Source organism: Grus americana, chromosome 16 (assembly GCF_028858705.1).
Source record: "Grus americana isolate bGruAme1 chromosome 16, bGruAme1.mat, whole genome shotgun sequence".
Classification (NCBI taxonomy): Eukaryota; Metazoa; Chordata; class Aves; order Gruiformes; family Gruidae; genus Grus; species Grus americana.
Window position 1 is genome coordinate 11,587,823 of NC_072867.1, and position 24,415 is coordinate 11,612,237.

The following is a 24,415-nucleotide window of genomic DNA, read 5'->3' on the forward strand; positions in this document are numbered from 1 at the left end:
AAGAGAAAAGTGCATAAATGTGATATTTTGAACGGCTGTTAATGCCTTCTTTGCATCTCTGCTTCTGAAAAGAATAATTACATAGCTGTGATGTGAACTGAATGTTAAGGTCTGGTGAAAGACATTTCTGGTAAAAAAAGTGAAGTCAATCTTCTAACATTGTGTGTAGAAGTTCCCTTAACAGAAGGCATTTGAGAAGTTAGGTAGTTTGTAGACTCAGACCCAGTACACTTACAAAAGACCAACTTGAAGCAATGGGATGCCATTGAAATTAGTGGGAATTTTGCTGTTAATTTCATTCACACAAATAATTCATGCTTTCAAGAAGCATAAAGTTGTGTTGTAAAACAAAAAGCAGTGGTTTGGATTAGGATCTTGAGAATAGAATAGAGAAATGACTATTTGCAGCAGCTCATTTCAGCTCAGCGTAGGCTGTATCTTTGAGTCCATTCAGAGTCTGTTCTCACTGCTTGGTTTGTCAGTATTTAAGGGGGACAGAAGAAATCTAAATGGTTGCTGGGCAGTAGCAGCCTTCTGGATAAAGGGTAAACTTTGGACACCCAAACCAGCCTCTATTTAAAACACTATTGTTTACATAGTGTTGTAATATATGGGTAGTGAGCGACCTAGACACTCTTGATTCCAGGATTAAAATTTCCTAACAGAATATTAAATGTAGCTTCTTTCATACTGTAGTTACAGTAATTTGGGGCTACATTTTAACTTACTCTTCACTCTAATTTTTAACGAATCACTGCAGCTATATCAGTTAACAATAACTTTTAATAATTTACACTGAAGATCAGAAAAAATAAGCGCAATTTTTCATTCTGGTACACTATATTTCAGCAGTGGTTTCACTGCAAGAGGAAAATCCTGTATTTTAGTAAACAGACACCAAATTTTTTATCTACAGGTAAATAAATGTTCCCTTCGCCTTCTGCCATTAGCTTTCCGTGTACATAAATATAACAGCCTTGCACCAGTTACCTGTTAGTTACCAGGCAACAGCAGCATTTGACACTGCCTGCAGCTGCAGTGAATGACGTGCAGCTCCCTGATTGTAAATTAAAGTGCCCTGAATTTTGAACTGAGGTTGATAAAAAGAACATTAGTGTGAGTATAATGCCACTTTCACCGTAGCAGCAACATGTCAGCGGAGTTTCTATAACAGCAGTTTGCTGAGATGTAGCCCTCTATCACATGTTCATGATGGAAAAATTGTAATTGCTTTAGTGTTCTATGGTAGGTAGTTTTCTCTAGAATACACGCTCTACTCCATTTAAGACTTTTTGCCTCTCTGCAAAGCAGGAATCTCATGCTTCCCAAATATTCGCTTGGATTTATTGTTTGCTGAGGTCAGAGCACACATGTTTATAATAATAGGCAAAAACTGGGCTGAAAGAAAAAAAATATTAATTTGTAAATATTTTGAGTATTGCTTGCTATTCAGGGATGGTTTGCAGTCTCTTAATGATGGCAGAACAATGAGGCTGGGTATTAGTAGAATAATAAAAATATGAATGCTTCTGATATAATACTTAGTGTTTAGCCTAGATAGCTGGTTCTATGAAAGAAATTTTTTAAAGTTAGCTGTTTTTCCTGTGCCCTGTACGTCTGCGTCATTTTTAGCAATGACAGCAACAATATTCATGGTCAAAACCAGTATCTGGATTTTGATAAATGCTGAAGTTACTCATAATGTATTTGAATTTTTATCATTTTGGGTCTCTTTTGAGCATTTTTAAACATATGGCACTGACTGCCAATGAGCTATTTTAATAGTTTATTTCCCTTCACCATTCCATCATCAGTTTTCTCCTCCACATCAATGGAATGACTTATATAACCTTCCATATCTAATGATATTTTCTAGATTAACTATTGCCTGTGAAAACGTAGAATTATGTTTTGATTTTGTTGATACAGTGCCAGTATAATAAAAACCTTTCCTATCTGCAGGCTGTGAAGACAACTTCCATTAAAAATAGATCTTAATGTGGTTTTAAATTTTTTTTCTCTAATCAGAGTTCAAGCAGGTTGTTACATTCCTGAATGAATGAAAGCAGTAAAAGATATTTAAAGGCTCAAACAATGACATGTCCAGTATAAGATTGGATTAAATTAGTAGCCATGAGAGCATGCTGACCTTTATTCTTTCTTCTCTAGAACATAATATTCTTACTCCCTCAGTTTAAAAACATTGTTGACTCAAGTATGATGTGGACTAAGCAGAGCCATAGTCAGGACAGGTCAGGACGGACACCAGCTAGGAGCAGGTACTCTCAAGCACAGTTGCTGGTGCTGCCTGCGATTGAGTGGTTTACACGCACGATGTGGCTGTTAAGGGAGCTCTGGAGAGATGAGGCGTGCTCAGGTGTTCAAAAGAGCATAGGTGAGTCAGGCCTTTAGCTTACTTAGGGCAGTTTTGCCTGTGCAGGATGCAATGCTGCCTTGTTACGATTCTGGAAAAAATATACCATGTATATTTCAAACGTTATAGGTCTGTAGTTGTGATTTCTGTCATTAATACATCCATTAATCCTGCTGGATTATAGAATTCAAATGTAAGGCCTTCTGATAACCTTTATTATATATGATATATTCAAACTGTCCAGATTCTTATATTAAAAACTAAGCTTTTGGGTTTTGTGACTGCAGATTTAGGAGACATCTCAAAATTATTTCAGTATAACTGAGATAAATGAGCAGTGAATCTGGTCTAAACAGACAAGAGCAATGAAACATTCTTATCTCTGTTCCTCTATAAGGAACAAAACCAATGAGCTAATTAATATCTAAAGAAAATCAAAGATAGATTCAGGAACTGGATGTAGATTTTCTCATTGCCAGGTAGTGCTCGCAGGACATGGTTTTTCTTTTTGCGTTTTGTACTCTGTCATTTAAATGCATCCAGCCAACAGTGACACACACCTTTGAAGGATCCACCTCCCTTAAAACAATTATTTTCTGAACCTGGGATATGAGTTGTGATTCTGTTTAAGAGACAATTTATATATTTTTTTAAAATCTTGATTTTATCTTTATGAATGTAGTCTATATTTTCATAAATCTCACTACCCAGCATTCTGTTCATTGCTGTCTAAAAGGACGCCATCTGCATAAGCCTAGCAGTATATATTATCTTTCTCCTAAATCTACTGTCTGTTGTCACAGTCCCAGTTTCCTTCTAAATTGCCTCAACAAATGTAATACTTGTATCAGACAAGAAAGCTAAAGAATCTCAATGCATTATCAGTTACAGCAAAACAAAACGCTTATGGAGCAAGGTGATTTATTACTTCATTTTTCTGAAACGCATTATAAGATTAATTTTTTTGCTTATATTTTTTCCTATCCTAATTACATTTGCCTCTTGTTTAATCATCTTTAAGACAAAATAGTACGTCTGAGGAGAGAATATGATTTAATTAACTTTTGTCCTAATGAATCAGACTGCAGAATTTTGTAGAAGCTTCATTTGCAAGGCTTCTTGTCCAGTAAATTGGTTGGAGACAAAGTATTTGGGTGATATTAAAAAATGTAAGCCTTAAACCCCGTACTAAAATCTTTAGGCTCAGTGGTGTTACTACTGAATTCAGAGGTGAATTAGATGATGGCTTTCTGATTTGGGCTTGAGATTTAATTTAGAAATAATTTAGGGGACTGATTGACTCTCTTTATAGAATGCACAGGAATATATATTTTACCTTCAAATAGTCATTACTATAACCCAGATGATGAAAATATCAAAGTGCATATCAAAGGTTTCTCCAGTAGGAAGAGCAGTAACACCTCTGTTGCTGAATGTTTCATATTCGGGTCTAGAGCTATCTCAGACTTTCTGCTGAGGCTTCCAAAAGCCTAACCATTTAATACTAATTTTGCTACTGAATTTATGTTATGAAACAACTGGTTCTTCAACTTCTAGTTGTCTTCTAGTTCTCTAACTGAACTAGGCTGAGTCCTTTAGTGTATTTCTAAGAGACTCTTTAGCAGCCTTCATATGGCTGAAGATTGCAATCACTACTCAAATAAGTGACTGGGTGGCGAAAGAATCTTTGTTCTGTTAAAACCAATGACCTAAAGCCAGAAGAGTCTGTATTCCATTTCTAAATATCTGCAAGTCTTTTTGCTAGTGTTGGTGTTTTGTTGGGGGTTTTTTTGTTTTTTTTTCTCACATAATGTAGGTCAAATTTTGATTACTAGTAGTATCACTGAAGTCAGCAAGACTAGTAATACGAGTAGTGCAAGCAAGATAGAGCCATATCTGTAGGAATAATCAAATTGTTCTCTAACAGCATATAAAGGTAGACTAGATCATTATTCGAATAAACTTTTCACTCTGTTTCCTGAAGAAATACTAGTGATTAGATCTGCAGCAAGAAGGCTGCTCAAAGCTACCAAACTTTCTTTTTACTGGCTAAAAAACACCAGAAGTGTTGGATCAAAACTCCAGTTCATATAAATGCTGTACAAAGTGTACAGCACTTTGTAAAGGCAGCACAGCTGGGAGAAAGATATTTTTAAATGAAATCACTTTCCGAATATGGATATTAGAGCCTGTGATGAGCTCAGGCCTTGGTGGTGTACATCACAGATAAAAGGCGTTTTGGGGAAAAGTGTATTGAATGTCAAAAGGATATACAGAACTATTTCTGAGCTGTCCTCTTTCATCAGACCTAACCAGAAAAACTGAGATATGGGAACAGGAGCATATTAGTGTGTGTTGAAGTTTACAAATTCCTGTCTTAACCTGTGCTTAGTACTCATGCATATTTTATATGCACAGATTCTGTATTTGCATCTATGTTTGGGGATATTAGTATAGATTCCAAACGCAAAAGGCACTTTACTGACAAATGTTGGTTTAAAAAAAAAAAAAGTCCTTCTATGAAGAGTTATAAACTGACAAGGTAAGTCATGCAGAATGTTTGTGGTTAGTTCAAAAGTAACTACATAACTACAAACTACAGTCCCATAAATTTTAATTCTTATGGTAAATGAACCTGAAGTTAACATTGAAAGTACTGTAGTCCTCAGCATTGTCCCTTAGCAAACATTCCTGCAGCTTGGAACATTCGCTTTATATCAGGAAATAGCGCAAGTTACTGTCTCAGCGTGAAGTACCATAATGAGAATAGAATGAATTTGGGAGTTGGACAAGACCAGTTTACCAAAGGCATAGAAACTTCTCCTTGTCTGTTTAAATGGTTTTGAGACTGCATCTCTGGTTTGAAGCAGCAGTTGTGATTTTCCCCTCCAAAGAAGCCTTCCAATTCTGTTTCTAATTGATTAAGATTGGGTGTATGGAGCTCTGAGGGTCTTCAGACACTTGAAAACATTGTGTGCGCTGGCAGCATGCAAGATCACTGTTAAATAGCGAGATGTGTGAAAGTATACACGATACTTCAGTTATTTACCACTGTAAATAACTGGTACAAGCAATTCCACTGATGTTGCAGACAGCTCGCAATGTACTTTGATAAGCATAAGAACAGGGCTCTCAAGTTGCGTGTATAATTGTAGCTAACCTGTGTAAATACATTCTAACAGTATCTATTCAGTGTAAAGATATGCTAACAAGTGTAGAAGTGTGCCCATAAGCCTTACCATTTTCTGTGGTGTTGGGAGAGGGGCAACCACCAGCTGTATGCTGGACTATGGGCTCAGTAGCATTTGGCAGCATGCCCGATGTAAATGGCCGTTCTTTCTCTCCTTGAGGAATACGTACCAGTATTAGTACACCACTTGGGCCTTGCTATGGCTTACTTTATTTTGGAGGGACAGAAATTAACTACATTGGTTAAAACAAACAGTTTTGAAGCAATCATCACTTGGGATGTTCTCTCTTATTCTTTCCTTATGCACACAGCTGTCTATAAGGTACCTGCATTGCTCTTGAAGAAACCTTGATAGGTGATTTTCTGTATTTGGGGGAAAGGTGCAATGTAAGTGACTTGCTTCTCAAATCTAATGGCAGTGAGATCTCATTTTTGGATTTCACTGAATATTCCTCCAAAATGGCTGCACTGGTTAATTTTTTTCCTTCTTAAAAAAAGTAATAGTTTCAGACACATTCAAACCATTAGTTCATTGTTACCTGAGAGGTAGTGGGTGGACGAGGGAAATGAGTCGTGCTCAGCAAAGCAAGGAGATAATGAGCTATATAAATAATTAGCAACACTTTTTAAAAATATGCTCATATAGAGCCAAAAGTATCTTGGCTTGAGTGCATGGTCTCAAGGATGTAATTGAGACTATTCATTTCAGCAAGGCAAGTATGATTTAACTCTTTCTCTATGTGGGTTTATAGAATTCATAAAATGTGAAATGTAGTCATAAAGGAACAGAATATGATTCAAAGCAAAGTGCACTACATTATCACCACTCGTGAACATATTTTGAAACTTCCTTGTTCCTTTAGCAGTAGGTGGCATGTTTTGTGTAGTTGCCATGAAGATTTGCAGATCATTTTTTATGAAATTTTATTGAGATGAGAAAACAGCTTTATAACTGGGTACCTCCTAAGAAGGGGATGACCCATTATCTCTTTACTAACAGTTCCCTAGTTCCCTGTGGGCAGGCAGGATTTTACTTGCAAATGGCAGGAGAATGTCATTCTGATGGGACACCCAGGAGATGAGAACCGCTTGCTTTCAGAAGAGGAGTGTTGAAGGCAAGGAAGACTCAGTAACTTTACCTCAATGCTGTATTAAATCAAATTCATGTTCTCTTTTAACTACACACTGAAGATGTATGTGCTGGCCTCAGAGTGATGTGTGCTGCTGGATTTAAATGTGTGCTATGAAGCAGCTCACGGGCAGCAGTCCAATCCCAGAAATGCATTGCTTGCTTTGATTACTTTCTCTGCTAGTAAAAATAAGAAGCAGGCCAAGGATATGAGCAGGCAGAGTCAGGCTGTGACTTAGAGACGTGATATGTATGTTGTTGTTTTATTTTTTTCTCTTATGGATTTAAATGGAGATATACTGGAGGGAAGCTGGCCCAGCTACTGCCCTGACAGTGCCTTGTTTTCTTTGTGGATTAACAGGAACTCCAATCTGCAAGGCCATCAATCTGGCCCCTTTCATCAGCACTGAATCACTTTAAAAAGAAAAACAGTGCATGTGATTATCAAAAGCATTTCCATTTATAACACACTGTGGCAACTCAGCTCAGTCACCAGAAAATAAGAACATTATGTATTAAAAGGATGTTGCATGTGGAAATTTATGAAATACATAAACGTGGCAATAAAATATACATATGACTGTCACTTTATGGAGCTGTGAATACCTATTGACACTTTAAATGATGATGTTCCCTTTACTTAGTTTGTCTGTGGTATGTACACATCAGCAAAGACATTAGAGACTGGAGTCCAAAGAAACAGTGATTAGCATATTTTAAAGTTTCCTGCACTGACTGCTTAAATACATTTGCATTAATAGAAAGATAAGACTCTTCATGATGTTCTCTGCATAACAAAGGCTAAAAATAGTTTTATTAGAACTCTGGCAGTTCTACTAAATTTTAACAGTTTGGGGGAAAGGAAAACACTTTTGAAAGGTTATAATTAATGAGTTATGTGTTGTTGTTTTGGTTTTTTTTTAAATTATACCAAAATAACATGAAGAAATTGGGACAAGTATGCTATTTTGTGCCTTTGGCATTTTGATGGTTTGCAGCCTAGCTTCCCACTTGAGATGGGGGCGGGCTTTGCTGTTGCCTGCTCTTAGCAGTTAGCCCTCTGCAGCTGTTTAGAAAGGAATTCAGTGTGTAAATTTGAAGTTGATTGCACAGAAAGAAAATTCTGTTCTAAATTTACAAAGCAAAGCATTATGCCTACCACTCACTTATGTTGAAAGAAAGTCCAGCATGGTGTAACTTTATTTGAGAGAGCGTAAATTGCATTTAAATAGTTGACAGTTTAAAAATTTAGGTCAAAGTCTAGAAAAATTTAAGGTTTGAAAACATCCAGTTTCTTGTTGTGATGGGATAAAAATAAATAAATCAATCACCTATGGCAGTACAGCATGCATGTAATGCTAGGTGTACTACTGTGGAGAGAAGAGAAACAAACCAGGCTGCTGATGTGTAAGTGTAGAAACCAAAGTTACATCAGGCACTGAAGTTGCAATGTACGGAGTGAATTTTTAGGCTTCTAGCTCCATTAAGTGTTGTCTGGCATGAGAAAGGGGAGTTTAGAAAGTAGGAGTTGCTGTTTTCAATTGACTGCTGTAATCATAAACGGTATTGTGGTGGGCAGAGAGGTGATTATTAGAACAACTGTAACAATTGGAACCCACTAGCATTGTCATTGCCATCACTGCTGCTGCTCTAAGATCTGTACATGTGCTCTGATAATTTGCAGTTTTTGGATGAGCATAACCATCCTAGCACATACATTGTGTTGACAGAGGAAAGATATAATGCTGTGGAAGAGATTTTTGCATATTTTTTATGAATGAACATTCTGCTTTTCTGATGAAGTATACACTTATTTGTTAAGATGCTGAAGAATTTAACAACTGTATTCTCAGCCATCTTTGGAATGCTTAAAATTCAGAGAATAAATGCCATAGTATTCCATAACATATCCTTGTAATACATGACCTATAGAATTTAAAACAGAATAGGCAGGAACTCACAAGAACTAGAGTAAAAACGTAGAGTTTTCTTGCTTCTGAAGTTTTCATGGTATGAGAAACGTGTTCATTGCAGATAACTAAACCAAGTAGTGTTGTAGAACATATGGGAACAATGCATTTGTTAAGAAAATGATGTATCAGAAGTCCAGTAATCTGTACAGATGTTAAGGAAATGATTATTAGCTGGTAACTCAGTTGAGTGGATGCAAGGCTAGAGGATTAAAGCTCAGTCTTACAAATAAAATGTAACTAGCTTTTTTTTTTATTTATTAAGGCACAGACACAGTAATTTTCTCATACCTTTCTCCTTTTGGAATGGATGTGGTCAAATGCTTAATTAGATGTTTCTGGATGTCTGACTCCATATTGCAGTATTCTCAACACGCTCATTAAAGGACTTACTGTCAATTTATAAATTGTATGTAAACTCAACTGAGAAATACTTAATACAGAAGGGACTTATTAGGAATGACAAGCTATGATTTAAGACTTTGGCTTTTTTTTCTTTATGGAGATGTGTTTTTCATCTCTTCAGCTTACCTCCTGTATTTAAAGAATTAAATTATAAAAGCGATGACTACTCAAACATCCATCCACAGTATTACGTTTAACATGTAGTTCATCATGTCTGTGCATTTGGGGTTTTTTTTTGGGGCGTGGTGAAGTGTTTCAGAATTCTGATTGTTTTACCTTTGCTGCATGCTTGAGTTCTGACAACAGCGTATTCATTAACCTAAATACTGCTACAAGATTTTGCTATGAGCTAAGATTTTTCTTGATGGAAGTGATTCAGTGAACCTAAGCTTGGTATTTTTTAGACTTGTACTAGATCTTCACTTACACATGTTTCATCATTTTTAACTCATGAGTTTCGTTTAACCATAAATAGGGAGTGTACTCTTCCACCACACGTGCACATGTCAGCTTTTGGTGAAGGTGTAGGAATGCATCATGGTCCTGTCTGTACAAATTCTGAATGTATCTATATTCATTTTCATACTTAGGAGTTAAAAACCAAAACTTCTGCATCCATGTTTCTTAAATTCAGTATATGAAGTATTAATCCACATAGTGATGTAGTACTTCTTTAGAGGTATTGTGTATTATTCTGTTTTGAGAATAAATGAGGGGGGAAAGCTTTGAGGTTATTTTTAAAAAAGGAGAAAAAAAGAAAAGAAAAAAGTCCTCAGTGCCACAAAAAGAAGCATTTGAATGTACTAGTAGCATTGTGCTAGATGCGATGTAAATATGGACAGGTGACAGAATGGGAGATGTAAGGATGATTCATGATCTTAGCAGGGAAAAAGTAGTAAAATAAGTAAGCTGCTGTGATGGTATGGTGTTCAAAGCACTTCTAGGAGTTTCTCCCAGGATATTTTGACAACTGATGATAATTTGCAGAGAGTTTGGAATATTTCAGCCCAGCTAGACACTCCATGTGAGAAGCTTATTCATATTTTTGAAAGGTTGGAGCCTCTGAGATCATTAAAATCTGGCCTTGAAAGCTCAAAAGAATAGTTTTTATCCCCCTATTTCTGGCATAACATTTTCTATTTCAGCATTCTTTTATTATTCTATCAGTTGGCTTTTAGCAGAAAATGTGGATTGATTTTATTTTTAAAGATAATCAAGATCTTTTAAATTTCAAAATTTTAACAAACAAAAGGCTTATTTCATAGCTAATTCTATCTCAACTGTGATTTTCAAAGTCTTAATCTTACTTCTGTCTTCAGCTGTGCTCCTATAGAAAGAACTCTGTAATCATACTGCCCACTGTAGGGAGAATTTTGAATAGAGCTAAAAGAAGCATTTCTGTGTTAAAACCTTTTGTCTTTTTTATTAACAGTTTTCTATATTTGCATTATGATTTGAAAAGATGAGAGAGAATGTGTTAGTCACACACTGGCCTGTATTTACATGCTAATCTTGGTATTCATGCAAGTACAGTTTCTTTGGAAGATTTAGTTGGAAGAGGAGGAAAGAGTCAAATATATGCACTGAACTTCAAATACATGAGCTGTAACTTTGTAATGTGAGTAGTAAGCTTGCTAGAGGCAGTTCCTGATTATATATTGAGAGAGATCTTGGATTTGCTGGATGATGATTACGTTATGGATCTCTGAAACCTGTCTTTAGACGCAGCAGGCTCTGGGGCAATGTTAGGCTCCAGAGCTCTCTACCAATTTCATAGCAAACTTGATTAAGCCATTAAATTGCAGGTCATTGCTGACAGTAAATTAATTCTTAATCCAAGTCCTATTCTGTACTACATTGGGAGACTTTTGCCAGGAGGCCAGTGGCTTGAAAATGTGTAATTAAATTCTGCTGTAAATACATTTTTATCTACCCTTCTGCTTGCAGGAGCTGGCAAACAAGCGAGAGCCATTAATTAATACCTGTAATTCAGTTTAGTGGAATAAGTCCTGGTCCTGTCAGATTCTGAAATGTAAACCAAGGCTGTGAAGTGGGGAGTAAAAGATAAAGAAAGCTAACAAAAATGTATTTTAAGAGAATCTGTTCTCGTTTCTCTTTTTAAAAAAATGTTGGCTAGTTTGCAAAGTTGGCAATGCTTTGGTCTGAAGTCAATGTAGAAAAGAAAAGAGAAAAAAACCCCTAAATACAGTAACAATAACAATAGTGGCAAGATGTATGCTGGGTATTTCTCAATGATGTAATTAATCCCTTATGACCCAACTTTACCACTTCAGGAGGTAATCCCTTATGACCCAACTTTACCACTTCAGGAGGTAATTTTAGCAGGTTGATCATCTCTGGTGTACATACAGTTGTGCATTGGTTGTCACACAATTTTTTTTTTTAATTATTTGGATTTGAACCAAGAAATACTGTTTTATTCAGAAATATCAGAAAGAAACTAGGACCTTGTTTGCTAGCACTGTATTAACACTATTCTCTTTCCATTCCTATGAAACAAACTGGTTTTGTATTTTTTTGCATAGTTTTTCCATTTCCTTAAAGTTCTGAAAGTTGCACAATTATGAAACTCACTCCTTTGTTAAGGAAAGATGCCTCCTAATTCTCATTAATGAGAGAAGCAAGCTGCTCCACATTATTTGCCTATGATAAATAGTTTCTCAAGAGTTCAGGGGTACTTACAGCTCTTCAGTCTGGTTTAAGTCTTTCATAGGGAGTCTGACTTTCATTTACATACTCCTAAGATTCCTATTGGAGGATCGAAGCTCATCCAGGGCTCAAATGGAAAGCGATCTAGGAAGAGGGAGGGCAAAATTGTGACACATGCTTTCAAAAGGATTGTGTGAGTGACCAGGGGGGAAAGATGCCCGGAGAAAGGATTGAGCATGAGCGTTTGGGTATGTCCATATCCTAATAGTGGAGGGGACAATCTTCATTGCTTTCTAGTACTCTTCTTAAAATTTTTTCAACTATTTTGTAATTGTGTGAATAATTTTCTAGAAAAGAAGGAACAAGAAGCTTATGGGGATGTTTTAGCAGTATTACTGGCTGGCTGTCTTTAGCTATGAGTCAATCTGAATTATATTCAGGGTGTCTCTTGGCAACCTAATGACATTAGCCTTAGTGTTGTGGCTTACTTACTCTTTTGTTGTTAACATCGCAGACAGAGTTGAGTTTTTGAAAATAGATGTTTGGAAACTTCAGAGGGTAAAAGGTTTGCTTGGCAGCACACACATCTATAAACTTTATCTGAAATGAGAAGGTCATATAAAATGGAAGATATCTGATAGCAACATCACCAGGAAAATTTGTTTTCTGGCAAAAATCATAAGAGAAAGAATCGTAGTTCAATAAAAAATAATGTTTCTATACTTAACTTACCTCTGCTTTCTAAGGTTAATAAACGCAGAACATGGGTAGAATTAATTTGAAAATCTAGCATATAAAGTTAGGTAAGTTGTTTAAATGCAAGTTGGGGAAAAGTCCGAAGAGAGAGACAAGGAGAGAACATAGGTGCATTTTTTCTGGTTTGGGCAATAAATGTTCTATTTAATGATCTCCAGTGCCAATTAAAATTGTAGAATTGCAAAGTATTTGACATTTGAGGGAGTAGTAAAAAACACACAAAAAAACCCCAAGTTGTTTGGAGAGAAATGTTTTTAAATGGGCAAGGTTATTGATAGCTGACTTGGTACATGAATAAAATAGTTTACTTCATGTCTTCATGTGAGGTGGGGTTTTTTGGGGTTTTTTTGTAATGAGTGCTTTCCATTAGAACTATGAAATATGTAGTGAGCTAGCCTGTTCCACTATGATCTCTAGTAGCTTCACCATTCTCCTAGCTGACAGAATTCCACAAATTAAAGATATGGTAAGACAGGCTTTTTAGGGGTCTGTGCAATCATTTCTGTTCAAGCCTGTGGAGCCCAAAAGCCTTCTGAGCTTAATCTCTTTTCTACATTCTGAACAGCATGATCATGTGATTTCATTAAGGATACATGCATGAAAACATATATATATGTTTTTAATGTTTATATACTTTATATATAAACAGAGAGGTAATTTTATACATGTTTATATAGATAATATTATATCTATAAATACACACATGTGTAATATTGTGTATGTTTAAAATCCATATTCTGAGATTTGTTGCTTTGCTTTCCAGTGTTATTAAAAATTTAACCATGTCTCCAGCTGAGACACTTTGTCATTTTGAAGAGCAATGTAAATGTTAATAATTAAAGGCAATTAAAAAGTGTGTTAAAAGTCATGTAATTTTTATAGGCTGGCTAACTGAATAATGGATGCCTCCTAGATTTTCTGGAGTGCCAAAGCATTATTAAACAAAGCCTTCTCCCATCCGAGAAGTCCTGTAAAAATTAAATAACCTATTTTGTCAATTTGGGAATCCAGCTGAGGTTTTGGAGTGCAATTATAAATTATGATCTCTGATGAGTCCCATAATCACCATGCTGTGCACTACTCTGAAGAAGCTCGCTCTTTCTGTGAATCCAGATGTACGGGATTCTAAGCAACAGGTCAAATAAAAAGAATACCTATAAAAACCATCCTGAGTATGTTAAGTTTTATGTATTCTGTGGTGACCATAAAGCCTACACTGCAACCACATTTTACGGGGCTCAGTGCTTAGAAGTAAATACTATATTTCTAGCAAAGATGAAATTTTTATCTCTTTTTCTGAAAGAATGATGAAAGAGGTAAGAAAACATGCCTCCTCCCTTCTCCTTTTCTAAAAATACATTAATAAGTAAATAAAACAGCCATAGCTGCATGATTGGGTCAAAAGAATTTTACACAAGAATAACAGAATTATTGTGTGGATCAAGATAGTTGTCGAAGACAGCAGCCTGCAGTCCAACCAGGAATTTAAAGTCAGTATTTCTTGACTGCACTGGTGTTTTACATGGGTAAGCCTTTGGGCATATAGTTTAAGCACAGGCCTCGTGTGAGCCTTAGGTATGTAACCTTTTTACATTTCCTTGAAATCACTGTATGAAGGGTACAATATAGGATATGAGTGCTTCTTAGTGCTTGTCCATTACATCACTGTCTGGCACTGCTGTCTCTTACAATGGATCTATGCCCAAGAAACATTGGGTTAAGTCGTGTTCCAAAGAGAAACTCTTACCTATCTACCCTAAAGCCTTTCTGTCTCATAGTGTTGCATATTTCTTAGAGTTGCTTGGTTCAAAGAACGGAACACGACAGCAGGTAGCAATACCACCCATACTAAGGTTAGCACTTTAATCCTGGATTTCCCACAGTGTAAATGTTCTCCAAGCACATTGACATCTATTCCAGAATCCACATGCAGGCTGCCACTGCACTGGGTCCAAAGTTTTATAAAAATGTGACTTTTATGTTATTTACTACTGCAGATATTTTGTAAAATTTCAGATTCTTGAAGCAGTTTTTGAGTAAGAATGAGACAGCTTCTCTAGGACAGAAGTAAATTGGGCTTCTCTGATAAGAAAGAACAGATGACCTGATGTGTGGCTTATGCATTTATGTTGCATGGGAGTTCATGTAGCTGTGGAAAAGTCATCTTCAGATTAGGTTTATAAGCCAGAATGTTGTCACAAGTATCAATGGCAAAGCACTGACTTTTTAACAATTTCCAGAAAGTGATGTTAAATAGCAGCACTGATCAATCAATAAGAGTAGTTTTACTGAACATACAGATGGATGATTTATCATGTTCTTGGTTTACATGGCCACTGTAGCACTGGATTTGAATTATTCCAGGCTGTAATTACTTCTGTTATTCCAAATGAATAAAAACTCACTTGGTAGTCACCAGTTGTCGAAGGCAATTGGAAAAGAAAGACTCTGATTTTCTGAACAGAATTGTTTCAAACAGTTCTGTGGCCCATTCTCTTCCACTGCTCCTACAGAGTCCTTGGTGTTGGAGGTTATACACTGGGGAAGGGACTTCTGGCTCATACCTTTCTGTGTACTTTCTTTGTGACAGTGGGAGAGGACTCAAAGATCTCTACTGATCTGGGCAGTATTTTGAAAAAACATAGTTAATATAAAGGAAAAATTTGCTTCTTTCTGAATTATTTCAGGCCTCTGAACCAACCATGTATTTATCCTATTGAAACATCATCTCGTTCATTTGGTAGGATAGTTTATATTTTGCAATGCAGCTAATCATTACCTTGAAAGAGAAAAATGTTCTCAGAGCTCTTCACTTACCAAAGGGAAATGATGGAAATTAGTTCAGAAATCTGCCTGGATTTCTTCATGTCCTTGCAATGTCTGCATGCCATGTAAATTCTGTCTGCTTTTATGTCTGTGATGAAACCATTGCCAGCCTCAGAGCTAGAGACTTGTAGACCGTGATTTAGAGAACAGAAATTTTGGTGAATCAAATGTTTGACTTTCCTAGTTATTTTCTGTGAACTGCAATTTATGTGTTTCTCCTTGGCAAATAACTGAGGGGAAAAAACCTACTTTTGCAAAACATCACCAATATAGAAAATTGCTATGAGTTTTTCCCACCCTACTCCCCTTTGCTGCTGTATCAGTGGGGGTTTTTTTGTTTGCTTTGTGGGCTTTTTTAACTTCAATTTTGGAATTTCATTTCAGTTCTGTGTCTTGGAGTCTAGCCTTGTGAGTGCATCTTCTTGTCATATGAACCAAATTAGATTGACAGATGAGCTGGGACATACCCTTTTCAAGATCTCAACTATGCAGATTCTGGAAATAATTTTCTTGAAATAGGACTGCGTCCTTATGTATAAAATGAATAAGACTGCAGTCCTCCCATGTAACAGCATTTTTAGCACATTACCATATAATTAAGTTTAAAACCAAGACATCCCCTCAAGTGTGATTGGGAAGTCTCTACCTCTGGGGGGAAAAAGTAGCACCATATTTAGTAAGCTAAAAAGAATAGTTGGGAAGGCACTGTAAAAATTGTGTTAAAAAACCAGCTTTAAATAGCTGAACACCATGAGCTGTTAGCTAGGTATGGTATTTTATCTAATATTATAGGGAGTGAAGCCCTTTTTCTTCAGGATCAATATTAACCTTTTGAAACCACTCAGGATTTTAATCTTGCTATATTGGGTGGTGCATAAGAAAGTCATCTGTGCTTCAGCAGACTAGATATTTTTGGATTGCAGTTCCTCTTACAGAAAGCGTAGATTTGGTAATGTCAGAATTTTATACGAATTCTTGTCAGAAGGAGAAACTTGATAGAGCTAACAACTTAAAAAAAAAAAAAAGAAAAAATGTTTAGTCATTTCAAGTTGGCAGTGTTCAGTGAAATTGATGATGTTTGAGTTCAGTGCCAAATTTCATTTGCAGATTCTGATTTATATACTTCTGATTTATTTAAAAGTACTAGATGTACAGTGGTCAATACTGAAGAAAAGTATTATGATGACTTTGAAGAAAAGCAAGGTTTTTGAAATTTTCATTTTGGCAAAATCAAAATAACTGTTTCAACTTGAATAATAATTTAAAAAATATTCCGAGTTATCTGAAAAGTATTTAAAGGCCTTAATTTTGCCTGTATACTGCAAATAGTACACATGATGTTTTGGGAACCATGTATCAATGGATACTTGGTATAAAAATTAAATTAAAAAAAAAAAAAAGCTCCACAGTCTGATGAAATAAGAAGCTACATAAGTCCTTTAATAATGTGTTTATTATAATTTTCCAAGGCCAAGTTGCCAACTGTGATCTATGAATCATTAGAAGTCCTCTGGGCATGTTACTGATTTCTCCATCTGGTTTCCATCAGTCGCATCCTTCTCCAAACTTCATAGTTCTAAGAGCGTCTGTTGCTGCAGGAGAAAGGAGCTTGTGTCCTGGTCAGCAGTCGCAGGGATCTGATCCATCTGTGAATCGGATGATCACGAAAAAGCCGGGGGGGCAGGAGTGGGATGTTCTGTGCAATGGCAAATGAATGAGTAGATTTCTGCAAGAGAATGGTGGTTCACCCCATAGGAAAGTGTTCCTTGCCCATACTCTCAGCCCATTAATGGAATGAAAGATACAGACATTTGATAGGAATGACTAGTATGTATAACTAGATTGCACGTTAAATGGTGCCTTAGAAAAAACGGAGTGTTGGGTTTGGGTTTTTTTTGGTTGCAAACATCAAGTTAGTGAATAAAAGTGAGAAGTTATTTCTGCTAGTGAACAATAGCTTTAATAATTTTCTTTCCCATTTTCTTTCCCCATGATTCCTGTTTTGAATATTTTCTTTAGAATATGGCAATAAAAGTTCTCAGGCAGGTTTGATTCAAGTGACATTAATGTCTCCCACCCTGAAAATGCCTTTTCTGGTTCCTAAGCAGGCTGAAAAATCAGAGCCTGGCTTGAGCTGTTAGAACACATGCAGAGATCTGCGAAGAAAAATTAGCTTTCCTCACAGACTGCAAGAATAGCAAAAAGAAGAATAATGACGAAAGCTATAGCTGAACAAAACAAATTATTTTTAGAAGCCTTGTTCTCTTAGCTCACCCAGCTGAAAAGAGAAGCCGTTCTGTGCCCATGTATCTGCCTGTCACTGTATAGTATAGACACACTGAGTATGTGTAATAAAACTTTTTCAGAAGAATAGGAAAATCCTCCTATTACTCTTATACTATCTGCTCTTTTGAAGAGTGGCCGATTAGAGAGCAGTGAATTTTATGTCAGAGTAACCTACTCTTATTCACAGGTTTAGAAGTGGTTGTTTCTGTGTCACAACAGCGTGCCAGCACTTTGTTTCTTTGTTCATGTTTTTGAAAATATAAGAGATTTTGTATCTTATTTAATTTGAAAGTTGGGGCCATATTTGAAATGTAACCTCTCTCTTGCATAGCCTTCAAAAACCCATCACCACTCTCATCTTTAGATTTTTAGAATACAGGAGGTTTTAAAGATTGTGAAGATTCTCATTTCTGAGGATTCAGGTAAAGTCCCATGAAAAAGATTCCAAGAACAAAGATGGATGTTTTCGTTCAATACTGAATTACCGTGTAGTTTCACTTGTGAACTCCTCTGCAGTGTCGCAATACTACAGTACATCAGAAAGACAGAGTTCTAATGCCATAGAAACTAAGTTATTAGATCCCAGGCTACCAGAGATTATTGAGAGCAATAGTGAGACTTCAAGCTCCAGATTAAACCTCACGGGAGCTGTGCGATGTATTTTATCTTTCTGGCAAACCGGTAAGTTAGACCAAATCAGGCTGAGAATCCATCTCAACACCAAATTCAGTCTACAGGAGGAATCTGCTTTGAATCAGAGAAGGGTTGTCTCACGGATGACTAAGGTGCAGTCAGTTCCCTGTATGATAGCAATGACTTCTGGTTAGCTACCCCTTCTATTAAGAATTAGTACATTTGCAAATGCTTTTGTCACCTTAATTCTTTGTGTGTTGCCTGTCGAACAGCTCGTATGGAGTAAGAGCTTTCTGATTCTGCTGCTTTTGTGATTATTTATCCTGAGTGAGGCAATATTTGTTACTCTATTATTCTTTCATCTTCTCTCTTTCTATTTTAGAATGAATTTCAGTATGATAAGATTAGAGCCACCCTCAAAAATTGAGGAAGAAGTGATTGCATTCATCTAGTAGGAAGTTTTAGGCACATACTAATAACCTAATTAAAGATCTTAACTTTTCAGTGTATACTATTTGTGGTGGACTGGGGTTAATGCAGATGAATGACACTTGAATGGTCCTTAGGTAGATCCTAATGTAAAAACTTTTTCATATAGTTAAAAGAATGTCAGGAGCTCAAAGCAGAAACAAAAACAAACAAAAAAAGCCAAACCCCAGAAGTTCAGCAGATCCTAAACCAAAATGGTCTAATACAGTTCTAACTATTTATCACAAGATTTTAATATCTAAAAATAAGCCTTTATATATCCCAGTACTGAACAGGAATTTGACATGTTAACAGTTTTGCATAGCTATTAAGGTGATGTGGCCTTGGGTTGTTTGTACATACTGATCCTCTAGTCTACAGTCAGATAACAATATTGGTAAATTTTCAAAACAGTGAGGACTAAAGCAAAGAGCTTACTTTAAGTTACATGGTATTATCTATTCTTTAAACTGAGAAAAAGAGAAAGATTCAGAGGAGGGTTAGAGGTTTCTGTCAAGTTAGTGGCCTGAAGTTTGCAGTGTACCGAATGATTTCCACTTTCTCTTCTCTACCAAAATATATGAAAAAAAGAGGATAGTTTGGCAAATGAGATGAAGTGAACTGCATGCTTCTTTTGGGGGTGCTCATGGAAAGAGACATTCTCAACATGAAGGTTAAGTGGAAGTGTAATCATATCTCCTTTTGTTGAACATATTTTCTTGTATTTATCTGTTGAACTCCCTAACACAATATTACTGTGTTTAGTGGGTTTTATTTTAAATTGTTCTATGGGTCATTTTGGTAATACTCATATTTACATTGGCCATGAACTGAAATGGATTCAATTCAAAATGAAAAAAAAAATATATATGTAGCATTCTACAAAGATTTGATCTGTGGTATTTCATAGTTCTGTAGTAATACTATTTAAATGAATGCAGTTTCATGATAAACAGGAAAGCTCAAAGAAGAGATTTTTGATAGATGCCTGTCATATCCTTGATACTTCACTATGGCAGTGTGTTGCCTAGGCTTACAAGATCAGATTGTACGTATATAGTGACACAGACCTACAAGTGATATACTGCAATGTATAAAGCTCTATTGCAACATAGTAAGATTTCTCACTGAACGTGTAAATACTACTATTCTAATCTGTGGTGATATTTTACTGCCATAGCAGATGATCATCCTTGTAAACAACGGTGAATTTTTGAATCTGTAGAACTCAGCTAGAGACTAGCAGGTTTTCTTCCATATGTTTGTTAACAGTTTTCCCATGTTCAATGAGAATGCATCAACCCCTCAAAAGCACTAAAAAGCATTTTGCCTTTGAAAACTTGCCCATGTGTAAAGCAGGGTCATGTCTTGCCAGTGGCTAACAAGGTGATTGAATCTGCTGAGGCAGTTTATTGTAGGGGACAGGAGCTAGTGTGCATATGCACCGTTACGAATAGGACTAAATTTCCTCCCCTTCCCTTAACCAGGCAGTAGTTGAAGGGGACAAAGTACTTTGGGAGTTTGCTGTGCTTTCCACAGAGGCTTCTGCTTATCACTGGTTGCTGGGACACCCTTCTTTCTCTCTTTAATTTGGCTGTGATTTCAGTTCACAGACTGGTCTGTGCAGTTTAATTCAGGTTTCACCTTGATTCTTTTTGAATACTTATGAAAATTTATTGGAAATTTGGTCTCTGGGGTTTTTGTTTTGCTGCTCCCCGCTCCCCCCCCTCCCCCCAGTGGGATTGGTGCCCAGTCCTATGAATTGTAAAACCATAGTTTAAATGAGGAATGTGTCTATCATTGAATCTTTTATTCTGTATTAATTAATAGAATATCAGACATATGTGAAACTAAAACTTGTACGTGATAAATGCATGTAGACCGTTGCTGATACTTTCTTAAAATCAGGAATGATACTAATTAGCTGGTTAGGGATTTGGCAGTGATTTTGAAACCCACATTGTAGGGCTGCTGAAAGAGTAATTTAAATTGGCAGATGGCAAACTATTCTGTTGCCAGCTTGTTTGCTTGGTTGTTCACTCTAGTCTCTTTCAGATTTCAGAAGCTAAGAAATCAGTCCTCTGAAATTCCTGAAATCAAAGACTTAGTGCTCCCAAGATTCAAGTTGGCAAGGAACTGCTCTAGGGCAGCAGTGTCAGGTAGATTGTATTTAAAACAAGAACCTTTCCTTCCTTTCACTTGCACAAAGAAGTCTGAAATGTCAAGGTTTTGTTCAGAATTCTAATAAAACCACAAGTGGGAAAGTCAAAATCCTCCACGAAAAGGAATATTACCCAAGAGAACTGTATAGTTTTATTTGAAAAGCACTTTGTAAGTATGTATTGAATGACATCTAATCACTGAATATTGCTATTTTGATTGTATTGTGATACAGAGCAAACACCAATGAAAACAGTCAACTGCAACAATGGAATTGTCCAGCTTCATTTTTCCCAAAGTTTTAGTGCTTGTGTTCACTGAAGTCTGAATTGGTGTTTAAAATGAGGACTTGCCTCGAGGAGGTTATTTTTTTAGTGTACATTTCACTGGACAGCAAAGCAATTACTTCCTAAATTTAGAAATTATTCCCTACCACATTATATCAGGATTAGACTCATTTTGGCATTTGAGCAACTTTCAACACACATTTTGCACACAAGAAGAAATAATGCCATTTGACAATCTGGCAGAGAAAAAATGTTCAAAATTTAGATCGCTTTCCAACCTGTCCAGGGATCAGGACAGGGATTTTCGGGTTTTCTATGGCAGAGATGTAGATTACCATAACCTTCAGTTTGCCATCTTTACTCTGCAGAGGCATTTCACTTCACTGTGGGCAATTTGGGACCCTCAGGGAAAACTGCTCTTTTATTTTCTACTTGTGGTTCAGCTAGCAATGCTTGAGTTAAGAGACTGAGTTAAGGAGACAGCATTAACTTAAATCCAGTCGTTCTCAAAGAACGAATAAAGTGATGTTAAGTCATTTGTTTAATTATGTAGTTAAAGCCCATTTAAGGTGATATAGTCTTGGCAGCACCAGGACTGAATCATGCTGAATTATGCTGAAAACAGTAAAGAAAAGGCCCAGATTCCTATCCTCTCAATCAGGCACGAAAACCACATACAAAACATGCTGGCAGTGAGTTTCATTTCCTCTGGGTAAATAAAGCATCATCTGAGTGTTTGAGGGCTGCAGTAGTTTGCATTTGGTCAAGCTCCTAATCAAGTGGCAGTTTCCATTTTGACAAGGACAGAAACAGATTCATAAGTTTGAAGAAATGGAGTTAACAAGCTTCCTTCAGCTGCTGCTTTTTCAGCAGAAAATAAAAGGAGAAAGGTAACATGGATTCTCTAGCTAGTTACGGTGCCAACAAGAGATGTAACTCAAAATTTCTCCCTTGTAGTTTGATTTCACTACTTTTTCTTTCTTTTTTTTTTTTTTTTAAAACCACCCTAAGGCTGTATATTTTTTCTCCTGACTCATTTTTTGCTTTGTGAAGAGCTTCACAGGTCTGTTAAGCAGAACTAAACTTTGCATAGCTGCATGAAATCTGAAATGCCTGAGTGGAAGAAATGGATTAAGCAGATAATCTCCTATCATACTTCAAATAATTTGAAGCATAGGGGTTTAAAAAGCAATAATTTTATATGGAGAAATTTTTTTAAAAAGAAAGGTTATATTCCTGACATACATTAAATAAATAATAATTTTCTTTTCTTAAAAGAATTTCAGAGCACTTTAAAACAGTAAAGGAATGTCTTTATGTGTAGGCTTGGCCATAGGTAGGTTGCTTGTCCGTAATAAGAACTTATTCTACATCTAATTCAAATGAATCATACTGATTTATTTCTAGTTCTTCTGTGTGTTCTCCACCATTTGCTAGTATTATTTGTGAAAGAAGGAAATATGTGAGAACTTTGTGCCTTCTGCCACACACTGGGTGTAGTGCTGTAAAGGGGAAGTAGAAGGGAAAAGAAATCATCTTTTGTGTAAATATCACTTTTGGCCTTCACAAGTTGTTCCAGATCAAATCTTTTCTTTGAGAATTAGCCAAAGATAGACAGGAAGAATCATCCTCTGAACTATAATAAGCATAATCATCAGAAATCAGTCTTAAAAATAATTTCCACCATTAAATGTAGTGTAAATTGAAGGAGAAGAAAATGTGATTAAATCAGGCATGGAGGAGAAAGCCTGTAACATCTTTTTCTATGGAATTGAATTTAGTGTTAATTGGCTGGAAGCTTACAAAATAAAACAACAGTAAACCACTAATGGAGGAAAAGGATCGCTAATGAGGGGATGTGCAAATTTAGGAGAAAGTAAAAACACTGTCACTGGTCTTGAGATAAATGATGAATTAGATGCTAGGTCCTGTATTCACATCCTGCACACTAGAAAGTTTCACGGAGTCTTTCCTGGAGGGAAAGAGAAAGCATATGTATTTCATCTTGCAGGTAGATGTTTGAATTTTGCCTGTGACGTATTTTACAACGTACTTGTTGTTAGTTTTTCACAAAATTGCTTTAATTGCAAATTCCATTATATGCTTTAAGCTGGTAGATGCATGACATTTTTTTTTCCTTTGTTTACCACTTGCTGTTCCCCTAGTTCTGCCATGGAAGAGGTCGTCTTGCCAGTGTTACTTTGCTACTGGGTATGTCAAGTCCTTTAAAGACCCATAAGTTTATATTGCTGAGGTTCACCTGATTTTAAATACATGTGACTGTCCTGTGACCATATATGCAAGGGCAGATCTTCAAATTGATAAAACGCTCATTTTAGTATTATCTTGAGAGATCTGCCATCTCTAATCACATTTTTTTTGTCTTCCTTAATTTTTTAAGAACATAGGCAAAAAGGCAATTCAACTATTTCTAGCTTCTGCAAAAATAAATTGTATGACTGACTTGTAAAATGCTTACATGAGATTTTTACACTCACAGTAATGGTGCTAGTCTTTGCAAGTACAAAAATAGTAATTTATTATGAAAATTGAGTTTGCATTCCTAAAAGCAGATTTTATCCCTGATTTCTATCAGACAGGCTTCACACCGAACTGGCAATAGAGGAGGGAAGGAATTGGCAGGAGTGTTCAAAGTTATCCTTTAATGAGGTGAAAGGCAGGCTGACTGTCAGACTAACAGACTTTTAACAAAACAGCAAAATTGTGGTTTCCTTTGGATCAGGTCAGGTGATTTCAGAGCCGATCAGCTGTCTGGGCTATGTTTTGGCAGTCAAAAGATAACACACATAACAATTTATGTCTAGAATTTTCTTTTTGATTGGCCCAGCAGTGATCTTTAATCTATAAAAACTCTGGAACTGGGAGGTTGCTGACTTTCACTGGAGTTGATTTTTCTTTTTCTGTGTGTAGCACATGTGTGCAGATATAGTTTGACACACATATGCAAACACACATACTCCTCTCTCCATAACTCACTTTCTGGACAAAGGGACTGGTAGTCAGAACATTAAAAAGTGTTATGTTCAGATTGTAAATGGTACATTCTGTTACCACACTATGCAGTAGCGTGTGTGTTTTGTAGTGGGACAAACTAGATTACTGTATGAAATAACGTGAAATAAGTGAAGATTATGCAGAAGAGTAAAACAGTGCAGACTTTGGTTTTGTACGTTGAAATTGCCTTCTGTCATGGGTTCTTTATTTTGTATGTAGATAGGAAAATCACATGAACATTGTGGA

General features: G+C 36.2%; 1 protein-coding gene across 19 annotated transcripts in view; it reads left to right on the plus strand.

Annotated features, from left to right (window-relative positions):
- The window catches only part of RIMBP2 (RIMS binding protein 2), a 171,720-nt gene that overhangs the window by 61,443 nt on the left and 85,862 nt on the right, over positions 1-24,415 (plus strand). Inside the window, exon 1 of one of the 19 annotated variants that reach the window (XM_054844766.1) lies at positions 22,026-22,044. The exons of the other annotated variants lie outside the window; for them this stretch is intronic. The gene's annotated coding sequence lies outside the window, so the exon portion shown is untranslated. Of the gene's footprint in view, positions 1-22,025; positions 22,045-24,415 lie in introns of those variants that run through there. 19 annotated transcript variants of the gene reach the window in all.